This window comes from Limanda limanda, chromosome 13 (assembly GCF_963576545.1).
Source record: "Limanda limanda chromosome 13, fLimLim1.1, whole genome shotgun sequence".
Taxonomy (NCBI): domain Eukaryota; kingdom Metazoa; phylum Chordata; class Actinopteri; order Pleuronectiformes; family Pleuronectidae; genus Limanda; species Limanda limanda.
The window spans coordinates 24,627,688-24,655,178 of record NC_083648.1 but is presented as its reverse complement, the minus strand read 5'-3'; the positions used below and the strand labels follow the sequence as shown (position 1 = coordinate 24,655,178).

The following is a 27,491-nucleotide window of genomic DNA, read 5'->3' as shown; positions in this document are numbered from 1 at the left end:
GGCCTGTTCCGACCCGACTTTGTAGACTCATTTTTCGCCCGAGAGCTCGACATTAATGCGGTTCCGACTCACAAGATGCAGGTCTCTTTAAAAAACGTTCGATCACCTTATAGTTGCAGACAGTCGAGGAACTTAAAATGACATTAAAACTATATTATGATCACATTCCCGAGGAGCGACCGAAAAACACGTCCTACATCGTCCGCGTCTCCACAGCGCCCCCCCCTCACCGGCTCTCTCCTGGCACAAATCAGATGTCAATTTTTTTCCACAGCCAAAACACTTCATCCTACCTGATTTAACATGCACAATGTAATTGAATTCATCAATTTTAAACCTAAAGACCAAATTTAATTCTTCCTCATTCTTTTTCAGAATCATGGACACGTGTCTCCTGAAAGACACGACATGTTTAAGGTTTGGAGATTTAGTGGATTGGGATCATTTTCTTTGGGGACATTAACTCTCCGTGTCTTGCAAGCTCTTTCTCTAAGAGCTCATATTTTAGGAATGGGGGCACATTAGAGATTATGACCTTTTTAACAGAATTAGCCAGGGACAACACCATTGCGAAAGAGCCCTGAATCACAACTCCACTCTCCAGTAGCTGGTTTGCTTGGTCTATGCTGTCTAGAAAAATCACCACAGCGCTGTTCATTCTTGAAGCAGACTTCACGTTTGTTTTTCTTTACACCTGTGTTTTTCTGCCATATCTACCATTTGTGCCACAAGTCTGCTGCACTCATCCCCTATCTTCTTGATCATGAAACTCTGGGAACTCAACAGACTGTCCTGCTCTCCAACTCTCTGCTTGTATTGAGCTTTGGTTCACTACAGTAACGCAGTCATGTCTTGGTGCATTTCCTGTGCCGAGAGGGTTGTAGACGCCATTATTGCTAATATGGGCTATACAGATCAAATTTGATTCATTGATTATCTCTTTGTCAGAGCGTTTAGCACTCTTAACTTTATGCCTGGTGAGGTTCAGTTGGCGCTGGGCATCTACCAGCTGTTCTGTCAAGCTCAGGGCTTTGTCCTGCCATTGGCTCCTGTCATTTTGAACCACACCCAGATGTATCCAACAGCCAGCCAGCTCTGAGCTCAGCCCTTCCACTTCCTTTGCAGAGTTTTCCAGCTGTGTGATGTTCCTGATCTTGAGGTGGCTGAGCGCTTTCTCTGCCTGCTCTTTCTTCCACTTGGCCCGGTCATATATACCAAACAAAACTGCTACTACACACTACTACTTCTTACACAGAAACACACTTCTACTATAAGTAAAGAAGGAAGACCAAAGAAAAGGTAGAAAAATCAAACAAACTGTCACGTTTTCACCACACTCACCACACTCACTCCAAGCATGCACTCTGACAGAGATTTTTTTTTTTGATTTTTGAAACCTTTATTTTCAAAAATTATACAAAACTACTGTCCACATTTCAATGGATATGTACAGGACGCTTCAGAACAATACTTAAACCTACCTAGAAAGTCATATTAAATATTAAAAACATCTCCTATTATTATCCTACTCTGTCTCACCAAACTGTTTGCAGTGTATTAAAAAAGGAAACAGAGTCTTTTACATTCATAAAAAGCGTTAAAAACTGTCTCTGCTTCTCCACAAAACGGGCAATTGCACTTGACTTTTGGGTTGATGATGGTGTAAAACCGTTAACCGCGATGGCTCCGTGTAAAATCCTCCACTGCAGGTCACCAGATCCAATCTCCTCCTCCACACCGTGTCAGGCCTCACATCCAGCTTGCTTCTGCTCAGGGTTAAAACACAACATTCATACATGGCTCTTTATTTGGCCAGTGTTTCCCCTACCATTCTATTAGGGGGGCGCTGCGCCCCCCCAACGGCACCTCCCGCCACCCCTGGATTGTCGAGTTTATTATTTGTTTTATTTTTTATTTTTTGATATGGCGCCAGATTTCTACATAAATCATTTTAAGGTTACATTACCTATAAAACAGGTCTATATTTTGCATTTCTGTCTCGAAATGGTCGCGCGGTTAGAGTTCTCCTCTGCTCTCTGTAGCGCGCACGGCGGAGTTCCATCCAAATGCGCGCACACACTGACACGTGCGCGCACACACTGACACGTGCGCGCACACACTGACACGTGCGCGCACACACAGGTGAGCAACCTCCCACCAGCGGACAGAGAGCATCCATCTGAAAACACGTCGCATGAACCACCTGAGAAGTAGTTAAAAATATCCCGGGTGGAGATGTTAACAGCCACTCTTCTGCGAGAAGCAGCCGGAGGAGCTCTCCTGCTCCGGGTCCGAGTTGCACGCCCTGCCCCAGACAAGAATCTGCTCAGTCACCACCGGATGACAGGTTCTGACCCAGCTTGGCTGTCAGAGGGGCAATACTCCCCCTGGTTGTACAAGACTGATCTTGATAACTTAAGTATTACACCGGACGCCGAAGCGCCGCGCCGCGCAATTCTCCAGTGCGCAGGCGCCTGGCTGTTCACACGGGAAGCGCATTTCTCAGCACCGGTCAGCCCGCGATTCTGCTTTCTCCGCTTGTTGAATTAAACCGTGAACGCACCTCGTAGAAATACTTTGTTACTGTACTTAAGTAGATTTTTCACATATCTGTACTTTACTTGAGTATTTATTTTCCTGACGACTTTTAACTTTTACTTGCTACATTTGAGCACAAATAGCTGTACTTTCTACTTCTTACATTCTCAAAACTGGCTCGTTACTTGAGCAGCAGAGGTTGGCGGAACGTGCAGCTTTACGCACGGCGCACCTCTCTCTCTCGCTCCTGCAGGAGCTCGGTTCAGTCTTTGTTATTGGGGCCCAGGCACTGACAGACATGTGGCCCTATTGAAATTGTAGGGATTATTATTCAGGCAAATGAATTGGCTTTTTGAGGGCTTTTATTAGGTGACTTTACATAATTTTTTTGAAGGTATTCCTTTTTCGATTCACATTCGTTTTCCCTTTCCTGCTTCGTGTCAACACCTGCACATCAATACATAGCTCGAAGCAGCAAGTGGTTAGCTTTTCTTAAAGAAAATATTGGGAGTAGTTGGTTTAAACAAAAACTGTTGGCAAATAGACTATCATTGGTTGGCCGTGTCTACTTAGTCTTACACGTCCACGTAAACAAAACAAACAGATTTAAAACAAGTCGAGATGGAAAAACAAACAACACAACCAATTATATAAGCAAACGCAAAAACAACTTTCAGCCAACCTAACCAAAAACTACTGCAGCTGTTGAGTCTTATATATGTATTGTACAAACTGGCTAATGTGTACAACTTCAGGCAGGGTTGTGTCTTCACTTTGTCGTCCCTACAGGCAAGATACCCTACAGGTGTATTGTCACCCTGCTGGAAACAAATGCAAACACAACCCCAGGCCCATTCAGTGAAGATAGTCTAATGATAAATAAACAGGCTTACATGTAGATGCGTGGACAAGCTGGCGGGCAGGTATACAGGCAGGTAAACATCCAGGCAGTTAAAATGCAAAATACAGCTAATAGACACAAAAGGTTCATTTGGTCTATTAGTGTTCTTAGGTAGAATCAAGAGGCACTTGTTTATTCTGTTGTGTTGATTCTTTGTTGTCACTAGAAGTTCAGATGCACTTGTCCAATACTATTTTAACCTCAGCATCTCGGGTTCAAAATTTGTAAAATTATACATTATATATATAGTGTTGTCATAACTTTTTAGTCAGTTGAAATAAAATTTGGTACTTGTACTTTTACTTTTGATACTTAAGTACATTTCAACACCAGATACTTTTGATACTTAAGTACATTTAATATGAGCAACTCTAAGACTTTAACTCAAGTCATTTTCTGACAGGTGACTTTTACTTTAACCGGAGTCACTTTCAAGTAAGATATCTGTACTTTTACTCAAGTATGGCTTTCAAGTACTTTATACACCACTGTTTTTAAGAATGTTATGTTGCATACGTAGACAGCATAAACAGGCAGTTGTGAGAGGAAACCAGACCCGGCCATTTATAGTCTCCCTGCCAGTCCTACAGAAGGGACAAACTGGACAAACACATGACGTCTGAGCATCACAGAATAGCCTGTCAGCGCCGAAATCCAATGTACAGTTCAAAATCATTAAAAGAAACACATTAACATCATGATTCCTTTAAGTTTTTGTGTCTGTGTTTGACCTCGCAAATGTGAGGGGAGAAGACCAGCTAGCTGCAGCGCAGATGTCTTGGATAGAGACTCCCTTGAACAGGGCCCAAGAGGTCGGGAGACCTCTAGTAGAATGTGCCCGTAAACCAGTCGGAACCTGAAAGCCCGAGCTGGAGTAGGCCAATGCAATGGCATCCACTATCCAGTGAGAAAGTCTTTGTTTGGTGATAGGTTTGCCCCAGTGGGGCTTAGCCCAGGACACAAACAACTGATCCCCTTTCCTAAAGTTCTTTGTCCTTTCCACATAAGTGTGTAAGGCACAGACAGGGCACAGCATCTGTAACCGCTGCTGTTCCGCAGAACCATAGGGAGGCGGCTGAAAAGCTGCCAGTTCAACTGGGGAGCATGGTTTAACAACCTTAGGAACAAAAGCAGGATTCGGCCTCAGTGTCACCCCAAGGTTCCCCGGGGTGAACCGCATACATGCCGGATGTACAGATAAAGCGTGGATATCACTCACTCGTTTAGCTGTAGCCAAAGCCAATGACAGAGCCACCTTCAGGGATAACGTCTTCATGTCGACGTTATCCAGTGGTTCAAAAGGATGACTAGAGAGGGCACCACTGCTAGATCCCAAGATTGCGACATAGTTTAGAGATGGGCAGCAACCTCCGTGCACCCTTCATAAAACGACAAACCAGGGGGTGTTGGCCCACTGGTTTTCCATCAAATCCAACATGGCAAGCGGAAATAGCTGCCAAGTAAACTTTGACAGTAGAAAATGCCCTCTTTTGATCAATGAAGTCCTGCAGGAAGGACAGGATTGTACCAAAAGGGAAAAGGGATTTCCTGTGCCGAAGCACACCAATCCTCAAACAATCTCCACTTACAGTCATAGAGAGACCTAGTGGATGATGCTCTGGCATTCTGAATCGTGTTAACAACACTCTGTGATAACCCAGTCAGGCTCAGATTAAACCACTCACGGGCCAAGCCCACAGGGCGAGGCACTCCGGATGAGGGTGAAATATCTGCCCGCGCGCCTGGGAGAGCAGGTCCCTGCGCAGCGGGAGAGGCCACGGGTGACCGTGGAGGAGCTGCCTCACTTCCGCCAGCCAGTGCATGGACGGCCAGTGAGGAGCGATCAAAATCAGTGAAAGACGATTGTCCCGCACCCTGAGCAGTGTCGGGGGAATCAAAGCCAGAGGCGGAAACGCGTAAAGCGGGACGCGCGGCCACTCGTGAGCGAACGCATGCAGCCCCAGCGGTGCGCTCCGGTCGGGTACTGTGTGGGTACTGTGTGTTCGCCCTCGACGCAAACAGATCCACTGTCGCGCGGCCGAAAAGTGACCAAATCTGCTCTACTACAGACGGGTGAAGTTTCCACTCCGCGTAGAGAGGATTTCCCCTGGACAAGAGGTCCGCACCCACATTCTGAATTCCGGGAACGTGGGTCGCTCTCACTGAGAGGAGATGCACCTCGCCCCATAATATCAGTCTGCGTGCAAGAGTGTGTAACTGTAGAGAACGTAGACCCCCCTGGCGATTGATATACGCCACTGTGGTCGTATTGTCCGTCCTCACTAACACATGATGTCCCTGGAGGAACGGCAGAAAATGTTTCAGCGTCAGAAACACTGCCATCAACTCCAATTAATTTATATGGGCATGTTTGAGATCTGTGCTCCACATCCCATTCGCGGATCTGCCCTCGAACACACCGCCCCAGCCTGACAGGCTGGCGTCTGTCGTCACCACTTTTCGGGCAGATACCGCGCCCATGCGCACACCCGCTGTCAACAGAGATGGCCGTTGCCATGGTCGCAGCGCGCTGACGCAGGACGCGCAAACCGTGACACTGACGGGATCCAGTCTGAGAGAAGCCACCCAGCGCTGGAAATCTCTCATGTACAGCCTGCCCAGCCTCACCACCAATATGGTTGAGGCCATCAGTCCCAGTAACCGGAGACACAGTCCGTACGTGACCTGACGTGTTACGGCAAAATGAGAGAGAGTGGACCTGAAGGTGTGCACTCTCTCGGCTGACAGGCGAGCTGTGTAGGTCAGTGAATTTAACGTGAGACCCAGAAAGGCAATGTCCAGCCTCGGTGTCAACACGCTCTTTTCCCTGTTCACCACAAACCCCAGATCGGCTAGGTGTGCCAGCACAATGCCTGTGTGCACCGCCGCCTCTTGCTCTGAGCGCGCCAGCACAAGCCAGTCGTCCAGATAAGTGGCCACGCGTATGCCCCGCTCCCTGAGGGGGGCTATAGCAGCGTCGACACATTTCACAAACACCCTCGGGCTCAGTGACATGCCGAATGGCAGTACTAGGTACTCGTACACTGTGTCCTGAAAAGCGAACCTCAGATATCTCCTGTGCGGAGGATAAATGGGAATGTGAAAATATGCGTCTTTCAGATCGATTGATGTGAACCAGTCCCCGGCCGGATCAAACGTATCAGCGTTGAATGTGTCAGCATGCGAAACTTGTATCTCCTGAGATACGAGTTCAAAATGTGAAGGTCCAGGATGGGACGTAAGCAACTCCCCCCCTTCTTTGGGACCAGGAAATACCTCGAATAAAAACCTTCCAGTCTCTGCTGGCGTGGCACTATTCGTATGGCACTTTTTTTAATAGAGCTGATATTTCCTCCCGTAACACCCGGGCCGACTCTCCCTGCACACGGGAAGCGATGAGGCCGCGGAAACGGGGGGGCATCGTGGCAAATTGAAGCCTGTAGCCTTTGGCCAGTGTTTTCAATATCCACTCTGACGCTGTGCATGCTTTCCAACTCTCTAACCTCAAAGTTAGGGGTGAGTGAAGCTCTGTCTGACACAGACGATCTCTGGGGGCCCGCACCAGCTGTACACCTTCGAGTATCACCGCGCATGTGCGTTCTGATAGGCTCGAGATGAGCGGAACGGGATGTTTCACCACAGGTGGGACGCTGCTTCCCCCTTGTGGTGTTAAGGGCGACAACAGCGTGCTCCGCACCTTTGTTTGTCGTCTTTGAGTCTTTTTGTAACCCTGCGCCCTCGGCTGTGAGCCTGGATGCGTCAGTGAAAAACTCTTTATTGACACAAACTGTGTGTGAGTGCTTGTGAGACATTGGTGTGGTGTTGAACAATCCCACATCTGAAACATGTCTCTTCTCCTCTTTAATGGGACGCACGAACTGAGCTCTGGGACCACGCGTCTCCGAGAGGGATGGGTGGCACTGGGTCATTTCTCCCCTAACACACGGGATAGCTGGGGTGCCAGGGAACAGCTGGCAGCTCCGCTCGCGGTGGGGTTGACCGCTAAGTCGCCTTCTTCCTCCGCCTGGCCTGCTGACTGGGTGACGGGCCCGGTTGAGCAGCCTGGGTCGACGGGGAGTGGAAGGGCTTCCTCGGCCAAGCGGGCTTGGTGTCCGGGGGGCCGTTGGTGCTCGCACCCGGTTGAGCCCTGGGGCGCTTCGGGATGCGGAAGGCAGGGGAAGCGCTCCTAGAGGCCACCTGAGCAAAAGATTGCCGGGGGGCCGGGTGCGCGGCGGCAGGTGCTTTCCTCGGAAGGCACAGCTGCAGAGCCGTGTCCTCCTTTTTCTTCGCCTCGCAGCGCTTTTGCATTGAGGCGAGAGCGGAGCCGAAGTCACCCTCGGGGACAATAGCCATGTCCAGGATGTCCTCCTTCTCTCTATCGGACAGATTGGTCAGATTGAGCCATCTCGTCCTCTCCTGTAACACCAACATCGACATGCACTTCTCCGCCGCCTGTACAGCGCATCGCTGTACACGCAGGCAGATATCCGCAATTGTGGTGATCTCATCCCACGCGGAACATTCGGGCACGTCGGCTATGTCGTCAAAAAGCTCCGCTTGGTAAGCTGACAACATGGAGGTGACGTTGAGAGCCCTTACTGTCAAAGCCGCTGCTTTATAAGCTCGCTCAGTCATGGCAGACTGGAGGCGATCGGCTTTAGTGGGGAGTGTGGGGGCCCTGGACGAGGCAGCTGACAGCCTCGGATGGACGTGAGCTGCCACCAGGGGCTCCATGGGAGGCATGCGGGCCATGGCATGTTTCTCCATCCCTTCAACATCCAGGGAAGACGCACCTTGAATGATGGCTTTGCTGGAGTAAGGGTTTTGCTTCCATGAGGCGGTAACTTCCTCCAGGAGTTCCGGGAACACCGGGAGAAGTTGTCTCGCAGCCCTTTTTGCTTGGGGTAATTTCTTCCCCTCGTAGCGGGACCTTGGGGCCTCCGCCACGACCGCGGGCCATGGAATATTCAGTCTCTCTGCGGCGCGTCTACACACATCGTGCATGTCGCCGCTAGGCTGGGGCGTGATTACCCCGGCCGAGCCCTTTGCAGGGCTGGGAGAGCTGAGAGCCTGTGCCGGTGGAACGAAGCAGGATTCAAAATCCTCGTTGTCACCGTCCGACACCAGACAATTATCGCAGTCGGACTCATCCTCCTCATAATTCAACATGAGAGGTGGCTCCGTTAGCGGGTCCAGCAAATCCAGCGTGGAGCCCCAGTGCCGAATCTCTGGTTCGGGAGTGTCCTCCTCGGCCACACCGGGTTGGGGTTCCTCGGTGGCGGCCATTAGGATCGGTTCCCCCTCAGAGAGGCTAGCTTGGCGTGCTAGCCGTCGACGGAGGCTCTTCGCTGTGAAGCGGGAGCAGTCGGCGCACGAGTTCCAGCCTGAAACACGCAGAGCAGACCCGGTGAGTGTCCGTGCTCGACATTTTATTTCCACAGGTGCACAGGGGATTGGCATCGCCTAGGTGCGGGGTGGAATGAAGCTTTGCAGCTTGCTCCATTTAGCTTGGTGTGCTAAAGGGGAGCGAATTATCTGGAGTGATAATCCCTGTTAGATAGCTAGCTCCGGTAGCAGGCAGTGCGGTGACCGCAGGCTCCCGGTGCCGTTTAGCTATTTAAATTTGAAAACTACCTATGGTGAAGGAGGTGTTAGCTCCAGTCTATGGACAGCAGCTAGTTAGCATCGACGTCGATTAGAAAAATGCTTGTTCGTGAAGCGAGAAGAGGTGTTTGAATGACGTGTGACGCCGCGTCCACATATAATTCCACATAATTATATGTGGACGCGGCGGATGTGGACGCGGAGCCACATATAATTCATTCGCGGGCCACATGTGAATTATATGTGGCCCGCATGATAAAATCTATTTACTATTAGAGCTGGCCCGCCGGCAGTGTTTTGCAAGTTCTCAGTACTAAATAAGTTTTGAGAATTCCTGAGGGTCAGTGAACACATCGGGATGGGGCACGTGACAGTTCTAGACCAATGGCAGGCTCTCATTGGCTGACGAGTGGGCGGGTCAATGGTGAATGACAGATCCCACAATGCACTGCCCGTGTGTCGGCACGTCAATCACGGTCCCGCGAACGCGCGCCTCACAGTCTGTATGACATATCACTTGTGACAACTTTCAACTATCCCGCTCCCAAAAATGGCTAAAAGAAAGGTGGCATTTGAAAACCGGAGCTTTCAAGACAGGTGGGAGGCAGAGTACACGTTCGCGGATGTAAAGGGTGGATCCGAGAAAAGATGAAGGAGGAAAAAAGTGAGTTGACAGCTTATCACGGCATCATACACCAGGAGTCGTTGTGTGGCAAAGCCTTGAAAATGAACATGTGATGAGCATCATAACATTAGCGGTTAACTTTATCAGAGAAAAAGGTTTAAATCACCGCCAGTTCAAGTCTTTTCTGGAGGAGTTAAGTACAGAATATGGTGACTTGCCCTATCACACACAGGTGCGATGGCTGAACCAGGGAAAGTTGCTGGAAAGATTTTTCCAGTTGCGTGAGGAGATCTGTGAGTTTATTGAAAGCAAAGGGAAAGGTACAACAGAGCTCCGAAATAAAACGTTTCTGTGTGACATCACGAGCCACCTGAATGCGCTCAACCTGCAGCTTCAGGGGAGGGGGGGCCGTGTGATCACTGACATGTACGCTACAGTGAGGGCTCTTAAAACCTGATTTTTCTTTGAAGTCAAATATTTTTGGCTGTTGTTTGCCTGTAGAAAATGTTTTCACTGGAAATTACTCTGGAAATACTGCAGATAAAGCCAGAAAGCAATTAATGAAACTGATTTTATTACTTTTATATTTATTTATGTATTATTTATTATTTGTATTTCATTTATTTCATAATTAATGTTGTTTTCTCGGCAATACTCTATAGGCCTTGTTAGTTCCAGGTTCAATATGTGCACTAAGGTTCTTTCAATAAGTTTTCATTAAACGTTGAAATGTTGTGGCCCTCAACTTGAAGCAATTTTTTGATTTCGGCCCACTGCGTATTTGAGTTTGACACCCCTGATCTACATGAAGGGGACCAAGTAAGCAATATTGACATGGAGAGAGATGAGGAGGTGCTTATAGTTCCTCGTCTAAAAAGTAAGACCAGGAGCAACCGAGGAAGCTCAAAAGCTAAAAAAAAGGGACAGTGAAGAAAGGAGGGAGAGGAGCAGCAGAGTCCAGAATGGAGACCGACTCTGCTGACAGTGATTCATCCGACTTCAGGGTAGGAAGCCAGAAGAGCACAAGAAGATACAGTGCGGCGTAGATGAAGGTGTTTCTCCAAAAAACAAAAAACATGAAGGGGTTGAAAGTAGATGAGTACTTCTCTGATAAAGAACAGTTTTCAAACTCTGCCCGGCTGCACATGAGCAGTAAAGGCAGAGGAGGTTTCACTGAGCAGGAGATCTACAGACTAAAGAAGATTGTTCAGAAAATCAGACAGCAAAAAAATAATGACGATGATGATGAATAAAGAAGAGCTGCTAATCAATGGAGCCAGGCTGGATGTCCAGAGCAGTTCCACACCAGGCCTCACCAGCATGCTGTGCACCGCCGGAGCTGGGACCCTGCAGGTCCTGGACTCACCAACATCCAAGCGGTGGCGTCCCTCATAGGGCAGAGGTCCAGGCGACAGTCATAACCATTGTAAATGAATGGATTGGAAAACTCGCAGACGAGGAGGTGAATATGCTAAGGGAATACTCTGCTGGAACGGAAACCCCTGATGAATGCGACCCCTTTCCGGAGTTAGGTTTTAATCCAAATCTGGACAGGCTCTCAGGACCTTTTTTAAATAAAACAGACTGGAAACAAGTGGACCTGTACACAGCCAATATATTTAAAGTATTTATACAAAAGAAAATATCTATCAGAGATGAAAAAAGCAGTATTGCCAGCAATAGTATAATATGTGAGTGGGCATATTTTATACTTAAGACTGAAGAAAACTGAACTGAACATAATTTTCTTATTTCTTAACAACATTTGTTAGTTGAATGCCTGTGCATTACGCTATATGTCTGTCTAGCATCACTCCATTGTTTGTATTTTCCCACTCACCTAATTGTACCGTTGTTCTCTGTCTATGATTAGTACAACTGCTTAAATCCTTTTTCATGCCTATTAACACATAACATTACTTTCTCTTAAAAAAGGCTTACACATAATACTTAGAATAAGTCACAAGTTAACATCAATGTTTAAACTGGATCAAACTGCAGTTTATGTCAGTTCATACCACAAGATGGCAGACTTATACAAAATATGTCTGTTGACTGTGGCTTCTCCAACAACTACAACATATTTCAGTGGCCACAGTTGGTCAATTAAACACTTCAGGTACTGCTGCTTCATTTCATAATTTCTTTTGTATATAATAAGGCCAACATAACTGGGTAGAATTGTAACAGTTAGATAGATAGATAGATAGATAGATAGATAGATAGATAGATAGATAGATAGATAGATAGATAGATAGATAGATAGATAGATAGATAGATAGATAGATAGATAGATAGATAGATAGATAGATAGATAGAGCAATGCAGCCTAAGGGAATTAATACATATTCCAGGATTTAACCCCCTAACCTAACTTCAGGGAGCTCCGTCACATCAACTCTTCTCATGGACAGCACTTCCTAACATGCAGCAGTACTGACTTATCAAATGTGGGACAAATAAGTATCACTCTGCTGCCGGCCACAATTTCAGGTGGCATTCTCCTCCAATTCTGTTTATGGCATCCCATTTTCTATCGGTAACAATTTGAGCAATGATATATACACTTCAATAACAGTGATTGCCTCAGCATATGTTATTGTTTCCTTTAAAAACAACACTCCCCTATGACACTATCTTGGCACGAGCACTGTTGCTGAATCCTGAGTTTTCCACCTCCCAAGATCATTTGTTTAGGTGACTGATTTAAAGAAATACATACAAGCCAGTGCGTTTTGCTCCAAATCTTTTCAATGCCGACTCCTATAACATGGGTATTTCACATGAAAACACAACTCACGTGAATACTTTGTGAAGGCTTTGATTTCACTCAATCTGTGCATTGAAACTTACACTATCATGACTTTGTGTCAGCGATAGTAAAAATGTATTTTATGTAAACTTTGCAAGTAATCCTTGGTTTACACGCGTCCAGAATGGTGGGGGTCAATCTGTGTGGATGATGGTTCAACCATGGTCCTTTACACCACTTCAAAATAGGCTAATGAGGCTGTATGAGAGCAACTGGAGGAAGAACCCAGTGTTAGTATGGTGTTCCATATAAAGTTCTTCATGTGTGTGGGTTTCCATGACGGCCTAGGATGTGCTGAAGAATAATCGTAATCCCTGGTGTATGGTGGATATATCAGTATGCACAACTGTGTGCCATTTTTTATGTATGCAGGTCATGGAGAGCATACGCAATGATGAATGAGTCATGTACGTTTGTAGGATTTATCCTTTATGCTTGAGCGTACTTTTCATTGTTCATCACCAGGCCTTCATCTTACATGACATTCTTTGTTCGCCTCTGTGTACTGCAGCATACTGTCACATACTGTATGGCATTTGGCAGAGCCTTTTATGTTCACCGCCTCTCACCTCATGAGTGTTTATATCTTTAGTGTTAGAGATTCCAGTTAGAATCTAATTTTCAGCCCCCTGGCGGGATTAGAGCCAAAATGTCCTTTTGGAGCTGTATAAAACCACATGGTTATGAATTATGAATGAGAAGAGAACATTATGTACCTACAGGATAATGTAACCTTGCCAATTGTTTTTTTTTCATTTATCTCTGTGCAGTGGCCGTTCTACATCATGGAATTGCGCCCCAGGCGAGCCCCCCCCTCCGAGCGCCCCCCCCCCCCCCCCTTTTTTATTATAACAATATAAGTGACGAGAAACTTACATTTCTCAATTGCACAAATCCTTCAATAGAAGATTTGAATAACACACTTAAGAGAATCAATGCACACAATTCTGCACATTATAAGTTAAAACATAAAAGTGGCAAAAATATATATAGTCTGATATAGAAAAAAGTTAACAAGAGCAGAGATACAATAATATAAAATATTAAGAATAATATACAAATAAGAGCAGAGATACAATAATATAAAATATAAGGAATTATATACAAATACAATATAGAAAAATAAACACACATGTAAAAACACACTGAAGAAAATCTAATTATTACACTATTGCAAGAACAGAAAACACAAACTAAAACTAAAACTTTCTGGCCTTCCTTGATGCAAAATCATCAATAATGTCATCATATGAAATCTGCTCCCCTATTGAGTGATTGATACTGATGACGGCAAGGCCAGTCAGTCGTCAGCACAAAAAAAAAAGAGGGGTACGTGCACCGGAGCGTGCACGTGACTGCCTCTTGTCCAGTCGTGCGATCGACCCACACTGCCTTCGCGATCGACCGGTCCCCTCCCCTTACCCTCACACAGCATCAAGCAGGGGCGCCTGCAGTTGCAGGGAGCGCCAATTTGCCAATTCCCCACAATGTCATATGATATGATAGATAATAGAAAACCGCTTGGCACTTGTGCCGCCCCCCACGTGTCATAATTCGCCAGTGCCCGAAACCGCCCCTGTCTCTGTGCTAGGTTTCTCACCCGTACAACATACATACATGGTGATACTTTTTAGTGGTAATTATGTAATTTGAATACAGCATGTAATCTATCTTTCTATATCCAGTTATTCTGCATCTATTGATACTATGTTGATTTTGTGTGCAGCACCCTTTTAGATTGTAGTAATGCTCAAATGGAGTAAATGCACCCAAGATGCACTGAGGATAGATCGTGATCCGATTATCCAAATCACCTCTGGAGGCGGTCACACACTGTGGCCACATTGAACACAAATATGAATGCAGTCGTGTTGTCATTTCAATCCACATCCACAACAACTACTTATAAGTGGCATGCTGTTCCGAACAGCAACGTAGCAGCAGAGAGGCAGATAGCGGCAAACAAACAACTTAAAAATGTCTCTATGTACAAAATGTTCCACCCCAGATTGTCACATTATCATTTATTTTTGCATAACAAACAAATTTCCAATCTGGAGATGAACTTAGATTTACAGTTGACAATTTACAATGTTTTAATATCTGAACAATGCTATCTTTGATCTTTTGATTTAGCTCTGGGCAGCCTCACTCTTGTGTTGCATTTGAAGGTGGTTGCAGTGATTCCCATAGGTACCGAGAGTCTCATTAGTGGTAATAGGTTCTCTTTTAGTAACCCTGACCACCACAGCAACCCTAAAAACTGTCATCTACTGAATGCTGGTTTGGGCATCTGGGAAGTGGTGTTTATTAAAGGCAGCTAAACCAAAAACCCTAAACTTCGAACAATTAATAGTTACCAATGATGTCCAGAATAAGTGGATGAACTGCACAACATACCCAAACCAGTCTTGGTCTCACATTTTTTAATCTGCACTCTTGAGCCTGCCATGGAGCCACTATTTTACTCGTCCTATTAAATCTATAATTGAGGACTTTTTACACATTTTCATTTACACACCTCTACTTCTTCCCCTTGACACTGTTGGATAGTGGCTGTGAATATATTTTTTACTGAAATGGTGACAGCAGTATCACTGATAAAACCTTAAGTTAGGAGACGCCACTGTTGTAGATGGACAGCGTCTCACAGTCACCATTGCTCCCAATAGTTTTTCTCCTATTTGATGCTGATTGATCCAAACCATTGTAGCTGGCGAAACAAGTGAGTAGCTCAGGGCCTGCTATGATTGGGTCTTAGTTTATTAGAAATCCAGCTCTTGGCAAGAGTTGAGTGAGTTGAAGCCAACGCCTCTTCAGGTTTGTGTCATGACAATCTGATATGCATTAATATGTGTTATTAAGTTTTCATTGAAGCAAGCTTTGCAAATGAGCAGCAAGCATCAGGCAAATAGCCATCACCTATCGCAGACACAAATTGTCTCAGCTGTGAGTGAATCTGCCAAGACTTGGCACCCACATGCCCTTAAGCCCCTTTGTAATTGGAGCGTTTTCTGATTTGATCTGAGATTCTTGCAAGTAAACTGTCTCCTTCACTTGCCTGAATGGCTGATAATGATGCTGAACCTTTGTGCAGCCTCCATGTTACACTTTATAGGATTTCCTATGCAGTTTTTTGGAAGAGTTAAATTCCCAAAGAGTTCAGTAAACGGGGCACAATCTCCAAAATATAATTCTCATATTCACATTCAATATATTCACGACACATGTAGACTCACTCATTTTCACACGACTTTTGATAGCACTCACTCACTCATTTTCACATGAGTGAGTGATATCAAAAGTCGTAGTACAGTGATGTCTGTTGATCAGTGTTAATTTCGTTGACGATACCGAAAAATATTCGTTAACGCCCCTTTTCCCATGACTAAGACGAGACGAAGACGTAACGAAAAAGGATCTTTGAAAATAAAAACTATGACCAGATAGTTTGCGTACAATATAGTGTATTGACACAAAACACCATCACCCCCACGTACTATCTGGACTTGTGCCCGCAAACAAAGGTGGACAAATGAAGATAAACACTCTATTTAAAAAAATCCCATATATCAATATTTCCCAAACCCCACTCTCCACTGTCAAATCTAGCCGTCTAGCTAAATCAGTTGGTTATCAGATTGCACAGCAATTCTTATGGAGGATATGTGGTTGATTTAGCTCTAAGGGCAGGTACGCATAGTGGTTGTATTGTGCTATTACATCATTTAAATCTTTAAAATCTAGTCTTGATATTGATATATCTTATATTTTAATGATAACACTGTTAATTAAGCATAGCTGTAAATTGATTATTTGCATTTTATCAATTGGAATTCAGCTGTAGACATATACTAGTAGATCTGTATATATCCTAGAGACTAATTGTATCCACATTTTTTTCCACCTAGATCCCAGACACAACACCGGAAAAACAGCAGCCTGATTCAGAGAGGATGGGGATTAATAAACTGCCTGTCTTCTCTCTATGTTTGTCTGTCTGTCTTATCTAGGTACGGAGCCATAAAGAGGACACCCTGTGTGGTACATACGCTGCATCTCGTGGTGAACCTGATCCACAAGGAACAAAGTATTAAAAGACTCTTTGACAAAGTAAGAGGACTTGTCAGGCTATTCTGCAAGTCATCTGTAGCAACTGAGCACCTGCTCCAGCTGTGTGGACTTACTCTGGTCAAAGACTGCCTCACTAGATGGTCCAGCTCATACCAGATGATCTCCCGCCTTCTGGAAGTAAAGGACTCACTTGTACATGTTGCTGATGGGATGGACTGGGACTGTCTACTGCCCAGTGAGTGGCAGAAGCTGGCTGCTCTCAGAGACCTGCTCCTCCCCTTCGCAGAGCATACCAAGATGCTACAGAGTGACACCATGTCCCTATCCCTGGTGGTGCCTGCCCTCTTGGACCTGAGTGCTCAAAATGAGGACATGCAAATTCAAGTGCTTCTGAGAAGAGCAGAAGAATACATTGCTCAAACTCTATCACCACAGGAGGAGGATGATGACCATGAGGAGGAAGAAGAGAGAAGGGAGGCACCAGAGACAGCCCCACCTTCAAAGTGTCCCAGATTTCGATTCCTCTCAAAAGCAAGTACAAGCCGGCCATTAAGAAGACCAAAGCCCTGTGTCCGGCAAGAGCTACAAAAGTTCAAGGAGCATCTTTCTCAGCTTATACACAAAGAGAGTGCTATTGACTTTTGGGCTGCACAGGGTTCTACTGTGTACCAGACCCTAAAACCATTTGCCTATGACCTTATGGCAATGCCAGCCTCTAAAGCATTTGCAGAGCGCGTTTTTAGTATAACAGGCGACCTCACTCGTGGTCGGCGAAATAGAGCAAGGCTCATTTTAGAGAGAAGTGCTTTCCTCAAACTGAACAGAGATCAGTAGCCTCATTCTGCTGACTCGAGGTGGGGGGTTCATGTTGCTGTTGAGACTGTCATATCTGATTGTTAAAGCGTGTGTGTGTTAAGTTGTTACACTGTTCTGTTTATGTCTTGTACACACACATCCATGCACATGTACACAAACAAGCATCGTGCACACACACATACTCACGCACACACACAACTTATTTTGTGTACGCACACAGTCACTCACAAATATAAACGCTGTTCAAGCGCACAAGCACACGCAATCTCTGTAAAAGTTTAAGATATGTGTTTTATGTTAATATGTGTTATGTTTTATGTCAGAAAATAAATAGACCGACTGTAGACAAAGAAAGACTGTTTTGTTTCTTTTTATTGGAAACGGAGATAGAGACATAGAGATTTGCCCATTTATCATACATCACATCCTATAGACCTATGGTAGGAGGGATATCTAATGGACAACCTAAGTACTGAAAGCTAAACTATTATGCAGTACACAGGGTCCCTGGGCCTGAGAAGGGAAGAAAAGGAGTTTAATGTGGCTATTAAATGTGACTAAAACTAGACTAAAATGTAATTTGTTTTCGTCGACTAAAACTAAGAAGGATAAAAATGACTAAATGTGACTAAAACTAATATGCATTTTCGTCAAAAGACTAAGACTAAATCAAAAATAGCTGCCAAAATTAACACTGCTGTTGATGTGACAGTAGGGTAAATCAAGACCTCAGCATTACAATGTTGTTCAATATATTAATGTAATTTGCACTTGCTGAAGTCATACCTTTTTTGTATTTTTACATTAATAATTATCAATTCGTATTACTGATGTGGCTCAGGTTCCCCACAATAAGATTGCAAGTCATTTGGTCTAATTATTGTTTAATTATGGGTGCCTGCCAGGGGGCGGCACAATGCAACGCGCCATGCAATGCATACATATTACTATTCCCCGTCACTTATTATTCGTCGGCGCTTCCTTTACATCAGAGTGATGAATGTCCTTAGCCTACTATCTTTTTATTTGTTTTTATAAAATTTTTGAATTTTTAATATTTGACTGGCAAATAAATAAAGACTTAAAAAACAAAAGTATACACATAGATAAAGTGAGGAAATTTATAAATTGAAAAAAAGTCATAAATACTTTGCTGGTGTTATCCACAGATTGGATTTAATGGCTTTAACTGATTGTGTTTAAAATGTCCTGCCTAAAATGAAGTGCCGATGGCGGTGCCTTGATGCCTCAGGTGGCAGGCTTCTGTAAACCCCCTCCAAAGTGTGCAACATAATCAGGGCATGTGCAGTTCTACACAACATATCCCAAATAGTTGGTCCTCCCCTTTATCTTGACCTCAACCAACAGGAAGCCTACCACTTGGGAGTGTGGATACGAGAGTATGTGATGCAGCGTTTGTGAAAATACAAACAAATGCAAAGGTGACATTTTTTCTTTTAAAGAAGTTGAAATTTCACACAACACCATTCTGATCTCTTTCAGCTCGTCTGTTACAAAATTTATGGCACTTATTGTCTCTCTCTGTGTCTGCAGCACAGCATCGGTCAACACGCGCCCAGAGTTGCAATGCGCAGGGGACGCACTGGGGCCAGAGACTGGTTGGGGCTCTGCAGCTGCCTCCTCGCTGGGGGCTTCCAAGCCAGGGGCATCCTCTCCACCTACTGCCCCCATAGACTCTGGAGGAACAAACATAATTATCGTACTTTAACAGTCTTTAAGAAGTGTAATTCTTAATTTAATAAAGAAAATCTAATTGTGCGTTACCTGTGTTGTCTGATATCTCTGCCATGTCGGTGTCACCCTCCTTTTCAGACACAACGCCAACGAGGCTGGTTTCCCCGAGAATTTAATTTTTAATTTTCAAAGTGGTCTCAACTTTGAAGTCAGACCACTTTTTTTTTTTTATTTCAGCCACCGTCCTCTCCGTGGAACTTACTGCATTTACAGCAGCAGTTACACAGTGCCACTCTGTGCATTTTCGTTTGTAAGCGATCCCGGTGCTGTGGCTTCCAAACAAAATGTTCTTTCGTATCACCACCTCACTCACAAGCACCTCTATTTCAGTGTCAGTATAATTGCGTTTCTAAGTTTTTCTCTGTAATACACCCTCCATGATTCTCCGTACAAATTAATCGATCAGAAGGTTAATTTATATGCTTCAGCATTCATGCCGTGCTTTGCATTGACCATTTATGGTTTAAAGTGGGCGTGTTGAGGGCGGATTTGGAGGCAGATCCACGTCCGAACGTTTCCAGGTGGACTGATTTATAAAGCGAACATTGCATTCAGGTGTGCGTGTGCACGGTTTTATAGATCGGAATTTTCTTTTGCGTACGCCATTTCTGGATTTTGTACGGACGTACACTGTGAGTATGAATCCTACGCATTGTTTTATAAATGAGACCCCTGGCCATACAGTAGATTTTTTTTTTTTTTTGCTCAATGCAGTTCACTCATGATTATTTGTGAGAAATACAGACATTCGTCCGACACTCATATATATACACATCTTTTTCATGCTAATTAATGCAATGTATTTAGGCCATTTGAGTTATTAGATCCATTTGTCTGTTAGTGTGGGTTTGTATCAGGGTTAAAGTATAATAAATAATGGCTCTATTGATCAGCTGAATTCACTAAAGGTGACTGTGTAAAAGTCTGCACTAATCATCCAGTTCATCTTGAACAAGCTAACCTATTTGCTTTCTAGGACACCAGGAAGCCTTGATAGGCAAGTGATGAAAATTGACATCAATGATCAGCACTTGATGCCAGGATCTGATCAAAAGACAGCAACCATCGTGGTTGAGGGAACCAAAATCCATCAGGGAAAGGATATCCCAAGGTGCTGTGCTTTGCTGATGGGCATATTATATGCCCTGAATCTCAGCTATCGTAAGGAACTTAAATCTATACTTGACGCTTTTCAGATCCTGTACCTTGATGGACTTAAAACCAGGGCCAAAGTGACAACTCTCAAGAACACTATTTTCTGAAGATTCCATTTGTTTAAGAGCACTATCAGATTTTTATATTTAATGTGTGATATTATTGTTTTATATTTTGAAAATAAACAGACAACAGAGAGGTGAAAACACAACCTCCTTGGTATAGGTAACAATGAACAGCTTTCATCATATCAATAAACATGTAAAACAGGGCTGAAGAGGAAAAAGGGCAAAGGCATTTGAGTCACTTAAGCCAGTATGGGTCCCTGTCTCACAAATCCCATCTCAGTAGGCCTTGATCTTACTGGGGCCCAATCGGATCAATGCCGTAATGACTAGAATGCTTGTTTTTCATCCAGCTCCTCTGTGACTGCTGCAGTGTCCAAGATGTGTACAACTACCAGTGGACCTCTTTTAAACCCTAAGGACTCCCAGAGTCAGGTCTAAAAACAATTGAAGTGGTTCCATTAACAGAGATACAACGTGCTCATTGCTCAGTTGATAAAATCCAGGTGGCCCGTCTCATAGAAGTTTGTGGTATATCTGTCAGCGCAAAAGAACGGTATATACTGTAGGTCTTTGACATTAAACCTAGCCAGCAAACAGCGGTGAACATGCCTCTATGCAATGCCAGCATTGAGTGTCAAGCTAAATAATTACAGGAATTAGCACAAAAGAAAGAGCAGTAACGTGTGTTCAAAAGCAGCAATCACTCTTGGGACTCAAAAGTGGACCATTTAGTAAAACAAACCGATGGTGAACTCAGGATTTAAAAGTATATCTTTTTATTTCAAAAACACTGTCTTAGCAAATGGCCCCTCCATGCCATGACAAATTGAAAACTCCTGACAGCTCTTAGGCTGAATCACCCTTAGGAGACCCTATGGATCTTGTTAGGCATAGAGGTGATGAGCAAAACAACTTTAATTGGCTGTTGGTGATGGTGGGAAATAGCGAAGTAGAAATTCTTCGTTACTGTACTTAACTAGATTTTTCACATCTGTACTTTACTTGAGTATTTATTTTCCTGACCACTTTTTACTATAACACACTACATTTGAACACAAATTTCTGTACTTTCTACTTCCTATTTTCAAAAAACTGGCTCGTTACTTGAGCGTTACCTCTACACACAGCGCACCGCTAACTCGCAGGAGCGAGACCATAAGTTTCCTGAGGTTTGTCGACCGGGGTCGAGCAGGCTGTTCTGGTAACGATCCCTTTGCAGTCAGTCGAAATAAATCCTGAAGAGAACAATTTTGGGTTGTTTTTTGTCTGTATAGGCCTACTATAAAAAGCACTTAGCATTTTTGATTTTGGTACTTTTTTTGGTACTCGTAATTTTACTTTTGATACTTAAGTACATTTCAACACCAGATACTTTTGATACTTTAGTACATTTAATATGAGCTACTTTAAGACTTTATTTAAGTAATTTTCAGGTAAGATATCTGTACTTATACTCAAGTATGGCTTTCAAGTACTTTATACACCACTGCATATACACCTGCTTTAGTGCAAGAGAGAAAAGGCAACAAAGGGAAGCTAAATGTGACTGTCACACATGTTAATTTCTCTCACAAGAACCCAGTCTTGCATGATCAAAGGGATGCGGGGGATTGCGTTGGTGGTGAAGTGGGAGAGCACTCACACATACTGAAAAGCCGCTGTTCAGAGACAAAGATGTATGACACAATGAAAAGACTCAACACTGCTGGAAAAAGACACAAATTCAAATGTCAGAAATAACAAGAATATAACAGAGATGGAAACAGTGAAGAGAGTCAAACAAAGGCTTGGACATTGTGACTAATTTGGAAAAGACAGATTTTTTAGAATACATTTAGGTTTGGAAAAGGTTAAAATGCCAGAGGCTGGCCATCAGGGGCACCAAGACACTTCCTGGTACCCTGACAATCATTTTGGCTTGCATTGTGAACAGTCAACCTGACAGACCTTGGATGAGCAAGCAGAAATTAGTTACCTGACATCTTGTCAATGCTTGTCATTGTCAGAAGGAAAGGAATTCTAGAGCAGAAGAGAAAATAATTGACAATCTTTATACCTGAATCTTTATGTGGACATTTATTGTCAGAACAGGAACAGGTAACATACAAAAGGTGGATTCAAAACAATCTCTTTACACAAAGAGGAAGAGGACACCACCGATACATCTAAATCAGGGGTCTCCAACATGTCGCTCACAAGCTACCGGTTTTCAGCAGCTGGCCAATATGTTAAATATGTAAAAATTCAGATGAAAATAAATGCACCTCTTCCCACTTCAATTCAATAAAACAAAAAGATGGAAACCAACTCCTGAGTCATTAGTCCCTGTGCCAAATCAGCATCCATTAGACTGGTGCCGTGACCTTTTTGAATCTACAGATCAGCTTGATGCTCATCACCGCAGATGATGTGCTGCCGTCCTGATCTACGTTTCAAAATTACTGTGTGGTCAGAATTATAAAAGACTATTGTTTGGGGCATAGTGATTTACATTTTTTCTTCTCCTCCTGTCAGTTGAGAACTGTTTTTTTTGTTAAATAATGTGTTTTTCCTGCTTTTATGCTCTATTTTGGTTCTGGTTGAATATACACAACGCAAATACTTTAAAGGTTGAAAGCAGCCGCTGAAATAACAATGGATGAATTTGACGCAGAAGGCCAACGCGGCAAAGGAGGCATCATTCAAAGTGGCGCACATCCTGACAAAGCACAAAAAGCCGTATAGCCGCATAGCAATGTCAATTGCTGTGCGGCTTCAATCTGCTTCAGACTGAAATATGTTACTACGAAAAACATATGATTGTCATGCCCCTCCTCAAGAAATGTAATATTTGATCCCCTAACTTGTCCATCAGGTCAAAATGTCCACTGTCTAATGAACAAATATGTAATATGCACATCATTTTCCAATATGCAAAATTCCCATCAGCCTCCACTGCATTTTTCTTTATTGCTTTATTATCACAGGCAGCAGGCTAAATCTAGAATTCACAACACTGAAATTACAATAACCTTTTTACATGGGAATAATTATTTGTTAAATAATAATGATAATAAAAATGTGATTTTATGATATGTCTTTGTAGGTACTTCAATAAATCTTTGCATACTTTCCACATTTAACCAATCTCACAATAAAATGTTTTACAGTGCAGGATTTAAAAAGCGAAAACATTTACGGAGACTTTCAGAAAAGAGACTTCTATACGAATTTGTACCTTGAAAAAGTTGAATAATGAATGGTAGGCAGCTGAATGAACAATCACAGATCAGAATAAACCCAATCTCTCTCTCTCTGTATCAGTGACTGATGCAGGTATCATCCCAGCAAAGGCATGATTTAACCAGCTCATGAAATACAGAGCACTAAAAGAATGGAGAGGAAGACATTTTCAAAAGGCCAAAAGAAATCAACCAAGTCAGTCAAGGTAAGTTAATATTAATGTTTGACATTGTAAAGTTGCATTTTCAGACACCATTCTTTATCTTTTGCCTTCCATCTTTTCTGATGTAGATTTCGGTGGGGGTCATGAGCAAGACAAAGTATGGCCTCAAGCCGGTAAGAGGGAAAACCCTACCTGTAAATGTTGAACCTCAGTGGTCAGCTTAGCAACTATTGGCAGCTGCCATGAAGAAACTGAAAGATTTTAACCAAGATATGGAAGATGGAGAATATGTCTTGCTCTATCCTGATGGCTCTCATGTTAAAAACATCCCTGGGACTCTCACACCCTTTCCCATTGAAAAGTAAAAATAGGCTATTGGAAAAGCGTATCAAAGGATCACACTTTACATCTGCACCCTTGAGGTCATGAGTAAGTATTGAAATACAGTATATGTACATGTAAAACAAATCAAAATACTTTTTGTGATTACTGTTTTGAGTTTGTGGGATTCAAGCTACAGTTAAGTAGCTTGGTAGCCTAAATATTTAACGTGTAATTTGAAATAGAGAATGATCGAATGATAAAAATCTTCTGTAAGGTCACAGAGATGACTCAGATTCAGAAGACGAGGAGGATGATGAACTTGTGGTGAGGGTGTCACCCAATATGTTGCCTCTTTCTGACACAGTGGTAGGTACATCTCAGGGATTTATTTGTTCAAGATGTTTTGTGCTTACACTACAGTTGTAATAAATCAAACTATCCTAGGCAACAGGTGAGGCATATACATTGGTTTGATTAGGTGTTATGGCTTTGAATAAGTTTAGGGTTTGATGTTTACACTTCACAGCTATGGACAAGCCTGGAAAGCAGTACACCGGAGTGTAGACATTTTTAAGTAAAATATCTGCTGACACATTGTTTTGGTCCCTGTGCCAGCCATATAAATAATGTTTCAGAAAGCATTTTGTGTCCTTTACAAAACAATCACTATTTCTATTAAATCATTTTGAATTATTTGTACCTTTTAGGTCACCCACAACATCCCAGTCATCCAGTGGACAAGTACCGTACTTTCCGGACTATAGAGCGCACCTGTATATAGGCCGCACCTGCCAATTTTTTAAAGAAAAAAGAAATTGTACATTAATAAGCCGCACTTGTCTATAAGCCGCAGGTGTCCCATTGAAACATGAGATATAAACGCGGCAAGATGTTACAGGAAAGATTGTTTTAAACTTTTAAATAAATAAATGGCGGTCACATCCACAACTACATACATACAAAAGCTTTTTTTCAGAACAGTGCTTTTAACAGTACTAAAGTTGTCTTCTTCAGTATCGGAATTGAACCTCCTGAAGGTATGTAATTACTTCGTCACACATTTTCTCGGCGAAAATATAGGAACCTGCCAGCAAAAGTCATTGATCACTATCGCCCTCCTGTGCACTAAAACCATCCAAGTCCTCTTCTTCAGTGTCGGAATTAAACAGCATTAAAATTGTTTCATTGCACTCAGTCTCTCTTTCGTTTGAGCTCTCAATGTCACTTTCCTCCCGAGGCAAATCCGCCCTTGAGCTTGCGCTGTCCTCCTCACCACGCAGCAGTCCAGCCTTTCGGAACCCGTTGTTGATGGTGGATTATTTGACACTGCTCCAAGCTGTTAAGATCCACTGGCAGACTTGAGAAAAAGTTGCTCTTAGCATGCAACATGTAGCGCCCTACCCACAATTCTCAGGTGCACTACGTCACACACACAACAACTCTCTTAAAGGGGCAGGCCATACCTACACCATGAAAATCAATCAATAAGCCGCATCGTTGTAAAAGCCGCAGGCTCAAAGCGTGTGAAAAAAAGTAGCGGTTTATAGTCCGGAAATTACGGTATATAATATTCTTTACTAGGGATGAGCGAGTACAGCATTATCTGTATCTGTTAACCATATGAATTATCCGTATCCTTATCCGTACTCGGAGTGGGCGGGGTCTAACCCGGAAGTGGGTGTGATTTAACCCAGAAGTGGGCTGGTTCAACATAACTTTCTTTTTTAACTTTGAAATTTTTTTATGATTTTTTTATTTTTATTTTTTTTAAATTTATTTCCACACCAGGTGTGTGTGTGTGTGTGTGACTGAGATGTAGCGAGGGACGTTCACTGTCTCCCAGAGAAATGAACACTGTGTTTTTAGTATAGAAAGACGTGAATTATATTCGTTCACAAGTCATACAGACTGGTTTTGTTATTTTCACTTTACATTAACACTTAAAGTTTAGTGCAGTGTAATTGTTATCAATGCTACAGACCAAGAGTCCATCGATGCCCCAGCAGACAACCACCTCAGTAGATCACCCTAGTACTTCAAGTGAATTCTACAAGTCAGTCATAACGTACATTTTTTTTATTCAGACATCTTCAGTATAGTAACAAGTATTAGGACAGTGACAGTTTGTTATTGTTTTGTCTCTGTACTCAACAACATTGGATTTTAAATTAAACATGGATTATTTGGTTAAAGTACTGGACTACAGAGCCAAAACTTCTGTGGAACAATACCAGACACAGACTAGATAAACTGTATTTCAGAGTTTACTTCAAAAGGCAATCATTATTGTACCTTCCTTCCAAAGTACATACACCGATATTTATGCACCTGTCGTCTTTGACAGCAGTTCTTCAGATTCTGGGGAAGAAGAGAAGTTTCAAGAGGAACACAGGTACTATCAGATATAAGAAGTACTATCAGCACAGTTGTTTACCTTAAGCCTTTCTTGATTTTCTAACCCTCAGACAAACTATGTATTGTCAACTGAACACATTTTGAGTTGCTTTCAGTAGTCATAGGATTTATTAAACCAAGTCAAATCTTAAAGGACCTGTCAAGTTTGTTCTCCGCAGTTGTCCCTCTGCAGAAGAACATGGTCATGCGGAACAACCTATTACTTAGTAAAGATTGTGATGTCAGACTTATCATTTTCGAGTAATGTCGGATAGCTTTTCTCCATTTACTCCTTTTCTCCAACATTGATTTAAATAGTGGATACTGGCAAGTACTTATAGATCCTTGCAGTAAAGCAAAGACTGCCTTGTATCATTTCAATGTCATGCCTTTCGGTCTCAAGAAGGTCCTGGAGGTCCTGCGGGGAGAAATCTGTTCAATTTATCTAGATGACATTATTGTTTATTCGTCATCTGTGACTAAGTTTTTTGAACATCTGCCAACTGTAAAAGATCAATTCCAAAAAGCTATCTTTCTGACCATAAATCTCAAGAAGTCTAGAGTCTACCTGTAAGAAATCAGATTCCTGGGACATATTGTCTCTGGGCAAGGAGTCAGTGCTGATCCTGACAAAGACGAGGCAATTAGGTCCTATCCGGCACCGACTAACCTCAAGGAAGTTCAGAGTTTCTTTGGGCTTGCCGGATGGTATCATAAATTTGTATCAGACCTCTCAAAAAATGCAACTGTACTCCAAACAAAGAGATTGAAATATCCCATTTCCCTGGAGTGACAACCCCTTCAATCCTCACCTTGACACTAGGTGTCCCTGTTCTTCCTTCCCTAGAGCTTTAGGTGGAGTGGGCGTCATAGTCAATCAGAGCAAACCCTTGGCCAGGTGTGCTCTGCCCTTTTTAAAGGCCTGGAAGATTCATCTTGCGCTCTCTCTTTTCGCACTACCTATGGGACGAGGTTGGCTCTCCCGGACGCTACCATCCTTCTCCGTTTTGTTTTTGTAGACTTTGGTTGTGGATTATAAT

At 43.3% G+C, this 27,491-nt stretch overlaps 1 pseudogene; it reads right to left on the bottom strand.

The window, feature by feature from the left end:
• Positions 1–5,106: 5,106 nt before the first annotated feature.
• On the bottom strand, positions 5,107–7,368 carry LOC133017573 (uncharacterized; annotated as a pseudogene).
• Between the last annotated feature and the right edge of the window lie 20,123 nt (positions 7,369–27,491).